The sequence below is a fragment of the Chiloscyllium plagiosum genome, unplaced genomic scaffold (genome assembly GCF_037043375.1).
Source record: "Chiloscyllium plagiosum isolate Xiang-an unplaced genomic scaffold, Cpla_swu_hap1 HiC_scaffold_28, whole genome shotgun sequence".
NCBI lineage: Eukaryota > Metazoa > Chordata > Chondrichthyes > Orectolobiformes > Hemiscylliidae > Chiloscyllium > Chiloscyllium plagiosum.
Window position 1 is genome coordinate 34374972 of NW_028270166.1, and position 15036 is coordinate 34390007.

The window sequence follows — 15036 nt, forward strand, 5'->3', positions numbered from 1 at the left end:
GTACCACAGGCAATTTAGGATATAATGGCGCAGATGGTCCTGCCTTTCCTATCTCCTTTGTCAAATCTGTTGTAAAGGTACCACCTACTCCCTTTTGTAATGTTTCCACCGCCATACAGGCTAACGTCATGTGCAGATGAATCCTCCTCTCTTCTTTCTCCCCGCCTTCTTTTGTCCACTTTCTTCTAACTAATATTGACCCTTTCTTTCCCTTCATGTGCTCTTCTACTTCTAATTTAGCTTACTCTTCTGCTTTTCCTAAAAACAGTGACAATTTCTTCTTCTCCTCATCTTTAGGGACTTTGCCTTGTTTCTGTAATTCCTCCCAAATCTTATCATATTTCTCCATCATTGCTTTTTGTTTATTCTTTGCAAGCCCACTGACTAACTGACTTCTGGCTTTACCCCACTGCTGTTTTACGGGCAACATTAAATCGGAAGAACATCCTCCATATTCTTCACACTCTTTATCAAACTCCCCTTCCATTTTATGTATTTTTATTTTAATCCTCCCGTCCAGTAGTCAGTTAGTTTAGATATAAATATAACCAAACAACCAACCCAATCAAAGACAAAGCCGCTGGCTGGTCAGTTTGGATGAAATACACCCAAGCAACTGACCCTTTCAGCGAGATTTATCAGCAGTTTCGTTGTCACCGTTAGGTTTCCACTACCAACTCTCTCTCACTGAAACACCACCGTCTTGGTCTTCAAAACGCTACTGGCTTTTCTTCCACCCTCCGTACATTCCCCAATATAATTTCTAAAACTTACAAAACATCAATCATACATCAAAATTTGTGAGCGTTGCTTTTATGAGATCCTGCTCAATGGACTTTAAACCTCCTCACATTTACGTACCTTGTTGCTTTTATGGGGACTCTAACCCCAAGGGACTTTAAACCCGTACGTACCAAACCTTGTTGCTTTTATGGGGACTCTAACCCCAAGGGACTTTAAACCCGTACGTACCTTATCAATGCTTTGTCCACTTACTATTACTAGGACACTTGCAGTATAATGACAACAATCAATTTAGTATCTCCAATTGCAGAACTTCGATATAAACAGGCGTCTGCTCACCTTTTTTTATGCGGCGCTGCTTGTTGTTGTCATCAAACGTCAGTTGTCCGTTGTTTCTATTTTTCTCTCTTTCCGTCACTTCTCCGTCTTCATCACGTCGGGGTCACCAAATTGTTGGACTTTGGCTCAATCTACAAACTTACTTTCTTCTATGTGTGAGCCCAGTCCTGCGTGTTCTTTTAAATGAAGCAATAGGAGAAGATATTCGGTCTCACACTCTTAATTTATTTTACACAGTAAGTGGACAAAGCATTCAGAGCTCTGGGTCTAAACCTCTTTGTCCCTGACAAACTACAAAATGTATCAGTTCAAAAAGTAAGACCTCGTTTTGTCCCTGCCCCAGTCTTTTATACAATAAAAAACGTCATATAAACACTGAGGTAGAATTATCTTTTGATTGGGTGTTAGTCTGACTCCATTCCCCGCCTCCTCGCATTCCTAGCTGTCCGACCCCACGTGACCTTCTTTTGCCCGTGAAATGGAGCATCACGTGACCTCCTCGACCCACTTCCGGGGCGCGAAACGGGACGTCACGTGATCGCCCGCCCTCTTCCGGGGCGCGAAATGGGACGCCACGTGACCGCCCGCCCTCTTCCTGGTGCGAGACGGGGACGCCACGTGGCCACGCCCCCTGCTTGGGTTACAGAGTCACCACAGGGTTTTGAGTGCTGAATCCATCCAGAGTCACAGCCAGCCTTCCGTTTTTAAAGTAAGGAATATATTTACAGGTTCAAATATTATTGGTCAGAGTTGAAACATGTGGTGCTGGAAAAACGCGGCAGGCTAGGCAGCATCCGAGGAGCAGGAGAATCGACGTTTCGGGCATAAGCCCTTCTTCAGGAATGAATAAGCCTCTTTTGATTCTCCTGCTCCTCAGATGCAGCCTGGCCTGCTGTGTTTTTCCAGCACCACAGTTTTCAACTCTGATACTCCAGCACCTGCAGTCCTCACTTTCTCCTTATTGGTCAGAGTATTGAGTACAGGAGTTGGGAGGTCATGTTGCGGCTGTACAGGACATTGGTTAGGCCACTGTTGGAATATTGCATGCAATTCTGCTCTCCTTATTGGAAAGATGTTGTGAAACTTGAAAGGGTTCAGAAAAGATTTACAAGGATGTTGCCAGGGTTGGAAGATTTGAGCTATATATAGGGAGAGGCTGAACAGGCTGGGGCTGTTTTCCCTGGAGCGTCGGAGGCTGAGGGGTGACCTTATAGAGGTTAACAAAATCATGAAGGGCATGGATACAGTAAATAGGCAAAGTATTTTCCCTGGGGTCGGGGAGTCCAGAACTAGAGGGCATAGGTTTAGGGTGAGAGGGGAACGATATGAGAGACCTAAGGGGCAACTTTTTCACGCAGAGGGTGGTACGTGTATGAAATGAGCTGCCAGAGGATGTGGTGGAGGCTGATACAATTGCAGCATTTAGGAGGCATTTGGATGGGTATATGAATAGGAAGGGTTTGGAGGGATATGGGCCGGGTGCCGGCAGATGGGACAAGATTGGTTTGGGATATCTAGTCGGCATGGACGGGTTGGACTGAAGGGTCTTTCCATGCTGTACATCTCTATGACTGTGAGAAATGGCTCTCACTCTTCAATAATTTCAGTCTGAGTCAAATTCCGAAGCAGGCATTTATTAAAACATTCCTATAAGAATGAGTGTCCGACAAGTAGGCACACCGATCAACATGTTACATCGCAAGTTATAGATTTCCGCTGAGTCTCTCGGTACTCCTCTTTTAGCTTATTGGCTTAAACCTGTCTTAAGCTACTCACTTCACTCCTCCTCTGTTTACTTCTCCCACTACTCTAAGCCTGTCGCCCCTTACTCTTATTTGTTTTTTGCCTTATTTGGCCTATTCAGTTCCTTGTTTGTGACAAATTCCAGGTGTTAGCTCTATTGCCTGCCCATGGTATGTGTCCTAACATACCTGACCAAGTTGATTAAAAATATTTAAAGAACAAGTGTTTTTAATCTAACAGGAAACTGAAGATCAAGTGTTGTCACTCCCTCAAGATGAACTCACTAACAGGAAACTGAAGATCAAGTGTTGTCACTCCCTCAAGATGAACTCACTAACAGGAAACTGAAGATCAAGTGTTGTCACTCCCTCAAGATGAACTCAATGCTAGCAGGCCTTGTAGCAGGAGTGGATTCTGTCAGATGTAGAGTCAGCAGATGAATTTGTGAGAGCCATAAAAGCAGCTTCCTTTTTAGAACATGCAACTCTTGCCATAGAAATGACACTCCATCCAAGATTCCATGTGCCTTGAAAAATGGTCAGCACTGGAGTAGTCTCATGCTTTTTCTGGCACAGACTGCACAATTTTTCTTTAATCTGTTCATGGGATGCAGGCATCATTGGCCAAGGCACCGGTTATTGTCCAAAGGACAGGTAAAAGTCAACCACATTGCTGTGGGTCTGGAATCACATATAAGCCAGCCCAATTAAGGAAAACAGATGGTCCATAAAGGGCTCAGTAAGCCAGATAGATTTTAAGGAATATTGACAGCGGTTAATACTGTTTTTAATTCCAGATTTTTATTTGGAATTCAAATTTTGCCATCTGCCTTGGTGGAGATTGGAATCCATATTCCCGAAACATTTAGAGTCATAGAGATGTACAACCTGGAAACAGACCCTTCGGTCCAACTCGAACAGGCCGACCAGATATCTTAAGCTAATCCAGTCCCATTTGCCAGCATTTGGCCCATATCCCTCTATACTCTGCCCATTTGTATACCCGAGTTTAGATCAGAGTGGTGCTGGAAAAGCACAGCAGGTCAGGCAGCATCCGAGGAGCACGAAAATCGACGTTTCAGGTAAAAGCCCTTCTGTCGATTTTCCTGCTGTGCTTTTCCAGCACCACTCTGATCTAAACTTTGATTTCCAGCATCTGCAGTCCTCACTTTTGCCCATTCATACACCCATCCAGATACCATTTAAATATTGTAACTTGCCTCGTGTTCTACATTACAGGCCCAGCAACATTACAACTACATCACAGCTCCCCCTAAAGTGCTCTAGTACCTTCAATTTTACTCAATTGTCTCAAAGAATGATTATTTGGGTGAGATGAATAAGAGCGACTGGTACTCCAGCAGTCATTGGGCCATCAGGAGCAATGGGGAGAGGATTGAGTTAAAAAGATAAATAAGTCAGTTTAACTGGCCATGTGTTTATGTTCCAGACAACCTTCTCCCATCCTAAATAAATGTGAATGCTGAAAGTCTACAATAAAAACAAAGTGCTGGAGAAACTCAACAGGTTTGTCAGCATCTGTGGAGACAGAAACCAAGTTAACGTTTTAAAGTGCAGTATGACCCCTTCTTTGGAACTGAAGGGTTTTGAAGAACAGTCATACAGGACTCAAAACACTAACTCTGTTGCCTTGTTAAGATGCTGCCAGGCTTTCTGAGTTCCACCAGCACTTTTTCTATACTTATATCCCTCCCAACCTACTTCAGCTAAAGCTTTCTGTATGTTCTTCTGTCACTTTCTGGCTCATGTATTTAGATTCTTCTTAAATGTACCTAGGGCAGTGATAGCAAGTTGTGCATTCTAACAGGCCAAAGATGTACAAGTTAGATGGATAGACAATGCTAAATTGCCCATAGTGCCTGGGGCTGTGCAGGCCAGGTAGGTTAGCCAAGGGAAATGCAACGTTACTGGGAAACATTAGAGGGGTGAATCTGGATGGGATGCTCTGGGTCGGTGTGGACTCGATGGGCCAAATGGCTTATTTCCAAGCCGTGGAGATTCTGTGATTCTAATCACTCCCTAGGTAAAGACCTGTTTCCTAAATTCCCTATTGAATTTATGACCACTTATTTTGACTGCCTCCAAAGTGGAAACATCCCTATGTCCATACGAAGCCCCTTCATTATTTTAATGATTGCTATTGGGTGCCTTGTCTCTTGTGTGTTATACTGCTGTAAATAACACCATTATTTTGAGGCTAGAGTCTATATCCATTGACTATTGTGGAAAGCTCAGTAATCAGATGAGGATGGGATCAGAACATATTCCCATCAATTGAATTTTAATATATAGTAAAAGCACATTGTGTGGGGTCAGAGGTGGAGCATCGGACGTACTGGTATTTAATGGCACTCAGCAAGAGCCAGCATCTTTAGGAGAGGTGAGGGAGAAAGTGAGCAATATTTTTAATTACCTCAGCTCTTTAGCACACAAATAAGCAGCCTGTTTATCTTCTCACCTCATGGCATATGAGGCAGATAAAGCACATGTTATCCATAACTAGATGTCCTGAAGCTGGTCACCAGTGGCTGTAAATTGAGGAGCATCACTCAACATTTTTCATGGCTGACCGAACCCCTTCAAAATGTATTAATAAGGTAGCTTAGATCCTAACCTTTCCTTGTTTTAAAGGTAAATATGAGGTGTTGCATCTCTGATGCAATTCGATTGGTCAAATTGCTTGACATTAAACAAAACACACTTTATTCAAATGCTGTAGGTAAAACACAATAACAGAAAAAAACATTAAAAATTTGCTTAGCTATAACTCTATCAAAATGCTTACAAAATAGCAAAATAATAGATTAGTTCAGTACCAAACCGTAACTGTTCCAATATAGTAACATCCCAGAAACATACCTTTGGCAAAAGGCACGGTGGCTCGGTGGTTAGCACTGCTGCCTCACAGCACGAGGGACCCGAGTTCAATTCCCACCTCTGGCAACTGTCTGTGTGGAGTTTGCATATTCTCCCCGTGTCTGCGTGGGTTTCCGCCGGGTGCTCCGGTTTCTTCCCAAAGGTGTGCAGGTCAGATGATTTGGCCATGCTAAATTGCCCATAGTGTTAGGTACATTAGTCAGGGGTGAATGTAGGGGAATGGGTCTGGGTGGATTGCTCTTCAGAGGGTCGGTGTTGACTTGTTGGGCCAAAGGGCCTGTTTCTACACTGTAGGGAATCTAATCTAAATTCAATAAAATAGATTATCTCACATGCAATTCTAGCAGCCCAGGAGGAAAAACATCAAGAGAAAACTCAGATAGAATGTAGCAGGAGAGATGTACCGTAGCAACAGACCCAACAACAACTACAATTGAAAACCTAAGAAACTAATCCTGGTTCTGGGGGAAGCTTGACCCCCCACCCATTCAGGCCACTTCTATTGTTCTAACTTATAAAAAAAAACAAGACCCCCTAACAGACTGTTGACTCCTGTGGCTCGGGTAGGCTACTCGATACCTCTGTCTTAAAACGTCTCTTATAAAAAAAAACCAGGACAAAGTAACCTCGTAAGACCACAGCATTGTCACATTTCTCACTCTTAACACAGTCCTACCAGAATGACTTACAAATTGATAGCCAAGCTGTTTGGCCACACCTTCCACAGCTGTCCAGTTCTGGAACTGGACTCAAACCTGGAGCTTCTGGCTGAGGCAGGACCACTACCACTACCACTGCACAACAAGATTTTCTTGCCTATGTTCTCTATATTTTTCTGCTGGTCACCTGCCATTGTTATAGTGTACAGACTCTTTGCAAATCATTGAGTGAGTTCTGCACACTGGGCAATACATGGAGCAAGTGAAAGCTTCATTGTCTTCAAATCATGACACTGGGCCACAAAGCTCAATATCCATTCAGTTCATTCATAAACAATAGTATCTTTAGAACAAAACATCTGAAGGACCCACACTATTCAGACAACACCTACTGAATGTTCAGGGCAAAGAAAAGACTGATTTTACAAAATCACCTCTTCTGCCACCCAACATTCTTGATTATCACAAACAATAAATGCACCAATACGCAACACCTTTCTTTTATGTGTTTTGCTTCATCTTTGGTACCGTCCAGCCTAGTAAATGTAGAATAAATCAGACTTTATTACCAATACAAGTCTAACCACTTCATCATGGTATTTACCTTCATCCATCTGTCAATCTAATTTCCAAAATGGAGATAGTTTTCTCAGTTACTAATCCCAGAAAAGAAATCCATATCGTCATGACTCTCCGAACAAAGGGATTTTTCCTGCTCATTGTTCTAAATGTTACATATTTAAGTGTGTATCAAAGCCCTTCCTTCTAGCAAACAAACTACTTCATACAATCTGAATGCATCAGCCCTTTCTTGTACTTTTTAATATTTTTATCATATGACCCCAGAATCACATTATTCAAATTAAAACAGCATCAAATTTTCAAGTCTTTGACCAATATTGGATGATTCCTGCAAGATCACAAGCAGGTCAAAATTGACATTTGACTCTACAATGACAATTGAATACAGTGCAAAAGCCCACTGTCTGGAATTATAGGATCAAGTCTTTGCTGGTGCTCAGCTTGGAGGTGGAGTGATGTCATGTCTGAACCCCACTGCCTTCCTGCATTGGCATGGTGGGAATGCCACTGGACTAGCAATCTGGATTCAAAACAAAGAAGTGTGGGTGCTGGAAATCTGAAACACAACCAGAAAGTGCTGAAAATATTCAGCAGGTTTGGCAGCATCTGTAGAGAGAGAAAGAGAAGCAGAGTTAACTTTTTGAGTCCAGCAACACTTCATCAGAACCCACCAACAGCTATGTACTCCTCAATGTTGCTCCCTAGCACAAGTGCTGAAGCTTCTGAATGGCTGGTAGCTCTTGCTAAGCAGGATTTCTGCTCCATATGTCCATGATTCCAGGGACTTCACCATTACCTATTGGTGTGCAGTTTGACAGACAGCAAGGGTCGGTTGCTGGTCTTCCGTTTGGTTTGTTATACCCTGCGACCACAACAAGCTTCTGCCCTTGGAAGACTGAAGATCAACTATTACTCAATGAACTGTACTTTATCAAGAGACAATGGTAATTGTAATTTGCAATTGTACAATTATGATTTGATAAACCTGAACATTGTTTAAAGGTTTAGACGGAGAGGAATTTCTTAAGTGCGTACAAGACAATTTTCTGATTCAGTATGTGGATGCACCTACTAGAGAAGGTGCAAAATTTGACCGACTCTTGGGAAATAAGGCAGGGCAGGTGATTGAGGTGTCCGTGGGGGAGCACTTTGGGGCCAGCGACCATAATTCTATTTGTTTTAAAATAGTGATGGAAAAGGATAGACCAGATCTAAAAGTTGAAGTTCTAAATTGGAGAAAGGCCAATTTTGACGGTATTAGGCAAGAACTTTCGAAAGCTGATTGGGGGCAGATGTTCGCAGGTAAAGGGACGGCTGGAAAATGGGAAGCCTTCAGAAATGAGACAACAAGAATCCAGAGAAAGTATATTCCTGTTATGGTGAAAGGAAAGGCTGGTAGGTATAGGGAATGCTGGATGACTAAAGAAATTGTGGGTTTGGATCAGAAAAAAAAGGAAGCATATGTCAGGTATAGACAGGATAGATCGAGTGAATCCTTAGAAGAGTAGAAAGGAAGTAGGAGAAAACTTAAGAGAGAAATCAGGAGGGCGTAGAAGGGGACATGAGATAGCTTTGGCAAATAGAATTAAGGAGAATTCAAAGGGTTTTTACAAATATATTAAGGACAAAAGGGTAACTAGGGAGAGAATAGGGCCCCTCAAAGATCAGCAAGGCGGCCATTGTGTGGAGCCACAGAAAATGGGGGAGATACTAAATGAATATTTTGCATCAGTATTTACTGTGGAAAAGGATATGGAAGATATAGACTGTAGGGAAATAGATGGCGACATCTTGCAAAATGTCCATATTACAGAGGAGGAAGTGCTGGATGTCTTGAAGAGATTAAAGGTGGATAAATCCCCAGGACCTGATCAGGTGTACCCGAGAATTCTGTGGGAAGCTAGAGAAGTGATTGCTGGACCTCTTGCTGAGATATTTGTATCATGGATAGTCACAGGTGAAGTGCCGGAAGACTGGGGGTTGGCAAACGTGGTGCCATTGTTTAAGAAGGGCAGTAAAGACAAGCCAGGGAACTATAGACCGGTGAGCCTGACCTCGGTGGTGGGCAAGTTGTTGAAGGGAATCCTGAGGGACAGGACGTACATATATTTGGAAAGGCAAGGACTGATTTGGGATAGTCAACATGGCTTTGTGCGTGGAAAATCATGTCTCACAAACATAATTGGGTTTTTTGAAGATGTAACAAAGACGATTGATGAGGGCAGAGGAGTAGATGTGATCTACATGGACTTCAGTAAGGCGTTCGACAAGGTTCCCCATGGGAGACTGATTAACAAGGTTCAACCTCATGGAATACAGGGAGAACTAGCCATTTGCAAACAGAACTGGCTCAAAGGCAGAAGACAGAGGTGGTGGTGGAGGGTTTTTAAGACTGGAGGCCTGTGACCAGTGGAGTGCCACAAGGATCGATGCTGGGCCCTCTACTTTTTGTCATTTACATAAATGATTTGAATGCGAGCATAAGAGATAGTTACTAAGTTTGCAGACAACACCAAAATTGGAGGTGTAGTGGACAGCGAAGAGGGTTATCTCAGATTACAACAGGATCTGGACCAGATGGGCCAATGGGCTGAGAAGTGGCAGATGGAGTTTAATTCAGATAAATGCGAGGTGCTGCATTTTTGGAAAGCAAATCTTAGCAGGACTTATACACTTAATGGTAAGGTCCTAGGGAGTATTGCTGAACAAAGAGACCTTGGAGTGCAGGTTCATAGCTCCTTGAAAGTGGAGTCGCAAGTAGATAGGATAGTGAAGGCAGCATTTGGTATGCTTTCCTTTATTGGTAAGAGTATTGAGTACAGGAGTTGGGAGGTGATGTTTCAGGATATTGGTTGGGCCACTTTTGGAATATTACGTGCAATTCTGGTCTCCTTTCTATCGGAAAGATGTTGTGAAACTTGAAAGGGTTCAGAAAATATTTCCAAGGATGTTGCCAGGGTTGGAGGATTTGAGCTATAGGGAGAGACTGAACAGGCTGGGGCTGTTTTCCCTGGAGTGTCGGAGGCTGAGGGGTGACCTTATAGAGGTTTGCAAAATTATGAGGGGCATGGATAGGATAAATAGACAAAGTATTTTCCCTGGGGTGTGGGAGTCCAGAACTAGAGGGCATAGGTTTAGGGTGAGAGGGGAAAGATATAAGAGAGACCTAAGGGGCAACTTTTTCATGCAGAGGTGGTACGTGTATGGAATGAGCTGCCAGAGGATGTGGTGGAGGCTGGTACAATTGCAGCATTTAAGAGGCATTTGGATGGGTATATGAATAGGAAGGGTTTGGAGGGATATGGGCCGGGTGCTGGCAGGTGGGACTAGATTGGGTTGGGATATCTGGTTGGCATGGACGGGTTGGACTGAAAGGTCTGTTTCCATGCTGTACATCTCTATGACTTTATTGTTGCAGACATTATAATACATGATTAATATGCCCATTGTTTCCAAAGCATGCAGCATATAAACTTGTTGCTGCCAGTTTATTTAAATCATTATGTTGTCCTGTCCGTCTTAGTTTGCTGTTGAGAGGTGGATGGGTTAAGTATCATCACGTTGGCCTGAACCTTAAAGCTCGTCTGCATCTCTTATGGGAAGGTATGTTTTGGTAGAAGCAAATATCAGACGTCATTGTAAAAATGAATTTTACCTGGAAAAAGGCACAGGAACAGTAAATCAAGGCAGATTGTAGATATTAAGACTTTCCAGTGCTGCATTGAAGGCCTTTGATGAGGAGAGAGGAGGAGAAATGTCATCCTATAGCAGAGAGCCAGGAATCCTTCAAGATCTGTTCTCAAAGGCAATGAAACCAGAGGGCTATGGCTGTCAATGTCAGGCATTGAGCCTCAATCTGATAGGGCTGCTGCAAAAAATTCAGTGATCTCACGATCAGTGAATGCACCTTCAAATGTAATATAATGAACCACTGGCATCGTACATTGATCAATGTACCAACTTCCATCATTCACATAATGACAGTCTTAATCAATTACAACTCACATCTCACATTTGTGACTTCACCTCACCAAACTTTGTTTAGCTGGAAGCCACATACCCACATCTCACAAAATTTACACACTGCCAGCTAACCAACAAAGAGCATGACAGCTGCGTTGCACCATTCTTACTGGCACAGATTACACTTACTCGCAGGAGAAGACAGAGGGTGATGGTGGAGGGTTGTATTTCAGACTGGAGGCCTGTGACCAGTGGAGTGCCACAAGGATCGGTGCTGGGCCCTCTACTTTTTGTCATTTACATAAATGATTTGGATGCGAGCATAAGAGGTACCGTTACCAAGTTTGTAGATGACACCAAAATTGGAGGTGTAGTGGACAGCAAAGAGGGTTACCTCAGATTACAACAGGATCTTGATTGGATGGGCCAATGGGCTGAGAAGTGTCAGATGGAGTTTAATTCAGATAAATGCGAGGTGTTGCATTTTGGGAAAGCAAATCTTAGCAGGACTTATACGCTTAATGGTAAGGTCCTAGGGAGTGTTGCTGAACAAAGAGATCTTGGAGTGCAGGTTCATAGCTCCTTGAAAGTGGAGTCACAGATAGATAGGATAGCGAAGAAGGCATTTGGTATGCTTTCCTTTATTGGTCAGAGTATTGAGTACAGGAGTTGGAAGATCATGTTGCAGCTGCACAGGACATTGGTTAGGCCACTGTTGGAATATTACGTGCAGTTCTGGTCTCCTTCCTATCGGAAAGATGTGAAACTTGAAAGGGTTCAGAAAAGATTTACAAGGATGTTGCCAGGGTTGGAGGACCTGAGCTGCAGGGAGAGGCTGAACAGGCTGGGGCTGTTTTCCCTAGAGCGTTGGAGGCAGAGGGGAGACCTTATAGAGGTTTACAAAATTACGAGGGGCATGGATAGGATAAATAGACAAAGTATTTTCCCTGGGGTCAGGGAGTCCAGAACTAGAGGGCATAGGTTTAGGGTGAGAGGGAAAAGATATAAAAGAGAACTAAGGGGCAACTTTTTCACGCAGAGGGTGGTACGTGTATGGAATGAGCTGCCAGAGGATGTGGTGGAGGCTGGTACAATTGCAACATTTAAGAGGCATTTGGATGGGTATATGAATAGGAAGGGTTTGGAGGGATATGGGCTGGGTGCTGGCAGGTGGGACTAGATTGGGTTGGGATATCTGGTTGGCATGGGCAGGTCGGACCGAAGGGTCCATTTCCATGCTGTACATCTCTATGACTGTAACTGCGAGGGGCTGGCGACATTGTATGAGCTTCCTTGCATGGAAGGGATGGTGCCTGCCATTATTGGCATGGACCTAATGGAGGCAATGTCCAGCAGTGGGGCTGAAACCATCATTCACTCCTGCCACTCCACTCGGCTTTTGCTGGGTTTATCAAGCAGCCAGCCCAGACTACTAACCCTTGCCAAGATGGGTCAGAGCTGCTCAAGGTTGTCCTGCAAGGTCATCGGTAGTTTTCACCATTGAAAATCATCAACCTTCCACCAGCCTCATTATAGGCAATCATGTAGCATTGTGTCAGAGCACTAAGATTAACTCACTGAAGATAGGCACCTGGTAATGCAGAAGGGTGACTAGCTGCATCCTGTATGCAATCTGAAATGTTCAAGTTACAAACTTTGTTTGGATTGCTGGCTTTGTGGTGGTTTGCATTTTGACCTTAATGGTAAGAGTATTCGGTGATGATCAGTGACAGGGAGAAGGTAAGCTGTGAGATTTTGATGAATGGGGATTCCCTTGTGCATGTAAATGAGCTAATCAGTTTGAAAGGAATTGTGACTTGCCTCTTCTCTTCCTGCTCCTGAGCTGGTTGCTATTTAGCTGATGCCAAATCTGTCTCATCATGATAATGAGGATGTGCAACATGTAGCATGTAGTATGTAGTATGACAAACCTTGACATATTCTGCTGAATACTGTAGAATTCCTCGAGAGTGGCCCAGGCAATGGTAGCGTTGTGTAATTCCCAACGGCATTCCCAATCACATTTTGTTTATCGACATGGCTTTTATTGTATGGATCTTGCACGCGTGTTTGTGCGCGTGTAACAGAACACTGATCCATATGGCCAATGACCAGCTCTTGTCTCTTAGTAGCCACTCTGTAGTTTGCAATGGTGGCAAATGGCACTGCAGACCACTGCAAAATGAAGACACTGCTGTCAGGTGGAATTGCACATTATGCTGTGTGGCCGTACACTGTGAATATTGAGAGAGATGGAATTCCTTACAGTTATGATAGACCTCAGCGTTGATACATGGTGCCCACAAATCGTTGTGTGAGCAATGTAAAGCACCATGCACCTTGGGGAAACCTGCAGTCTCACAAAGCTGCATGCTCGTTTTCCTTCCTCCTTACTGACAAGAAAGAATTAAATTTATTCAGCTGTATTGGAGCCTCAGTGACTTCTCTATACAACATTGGACTGCAAAGTCAAAAATGTTTCAAGTACCATCTGCTCAAGCGAGAGATGTAGCGTGGTGAAGTTCAATGTCAGAGCCTCTGGCAATGCTGGCTCTGATGCAACAGTCCCGGCTACAACGAGTGGTATATTTCACTGAAGGTCTTCTTAGTGAAACAGGGACATCTAAATACTTTATTCCCACTGTGGTTTTGGGGTGTAAAATTGCAGTCTCCTGTTGAGAGTCCTTCTCCATCTCTTCCTCTTCCATGTTCAAGTAGCTCCATTTCACCTCTCATTCTGCCTGTCAAAGTGGGTGCAAACTGTTGCAGACTTCTAATAAGTGGTCTTTGCAGAATTCTTGAAATCAGGATGTGTCACAGTTTGTCAGCTCTTTATCTTCCTGTGCACTTGCCAACGCCCTCACCAAAATGGCACTGAAATAACTCCTCTAAGGTCTGTACCCTGTCAACAAGTCATCCTTTATTCACATCGTACATGACACTAACTCAGCTAGATCCAAGCTGGCTCCTAAAGTGGACAGAACCTCTAATGCTCCTGTTTATTTCTTTTTCTTTTCTGGTTATATTTTATTAACCAGTACAAATTACAAACAAACATGAACAGCCTTGTACAAGAAACAGTAACTTGCAGGAGAAAGGGATGGCAAAACCGCACCGTTCAACCAGTTTTCAGAGAAATGAGGACAAACCTCAAATCCCACTCTCAGTCATCAATTAACAGTAACAAAACATACAAGACCGACCAACCAAATGAGAAACAGTGCGTAGAATACAATCCCACCCCAGCAAGCCACCCATCCCTCCCACCTTGCTCCTGATTATATCTGTCAGCCAGGGCTCCCTGATTGGACCGGGTTAACAGCTGCAACCAGGAAACTCATACTCTATGATGGCCACGTGGCTGACCTCATTCCAATCATTGCAGGTACCCATGTGTGGTCAGCACTGGAAATGTGGAAGTGCATCATCAAAGACATTCTAAAAACAAAGCAGCTCCTCAAATGCTGAGAAAGCAGCTGTGTGCACCCAAATGCTGAGGCCACCATCTTCAGAGGGAGGAGGGAGAAAGTGAAAATGCAGATTTTTAAAATCCAAACAGTGAGTGCAGCCATCCTTTATTGGTTATGTCAATAAACATCCTGCCCATCTTTATTTCCTTTTAGATATTTTGTCCTGGTTGTCTGCCATTTTCATCCTACACACGCACTTGGCAAATCATTAAGTAAATTTCTGCACATTAGCAGGATACATGCAGCAAGTGGAAGTTCACTTGTCCTGAAATCATGGAATTTGAACAAGCAGCTCATTGTCTGCACAGTTCATTCAAACAAACATTTGTAGCTTTATAATGAAACATCTGGAGGATCCACCATATTCAGAGAATACTGACTGAGTGCACAAGGCAAATAAAAGGTTGCCTGTGTGTGTGTCATCCCTTCCCCCTCCCCAGGCTGACGCTTACAACAATATGGATCAAAATTAAACAATTTTCTTGCTTGTCCTTTACTTCATATCATTCTTCCAAAGGAGGTTTCCTGTCATAACAAAAGACAGAACCAATCAGTGCCTAATGATTTTTGACTTACATATCTGTACATTATTATAAATGCCTTTAGTTTATCTGCTCCATCTCTTCATCCACTTTATCT

General features: G+C 43.4%; 1 protein-coding gene across 1 annotated transcript in view; it reads left to right on the forward strand.

Moving 5' to 3' along the window:
• The first annotated feature begins 7889 nt into the window (after nucleotides 1–7889).
• Nucleotides 7890–15036, forward strand: part of LOC122565227 (caytaxin-like) — a 54400-nt gene continuing 47253 nt past the window's right edge. The window contains exon 1 of the mRNA XM_087976113.1: nucleotides 7890–7908. The gene's annotated coding sequence lies outside the window, so the exon portion shown is untranslated. The remainder of the gene's footprint in view (nucleotides 7909–15036) is intronic.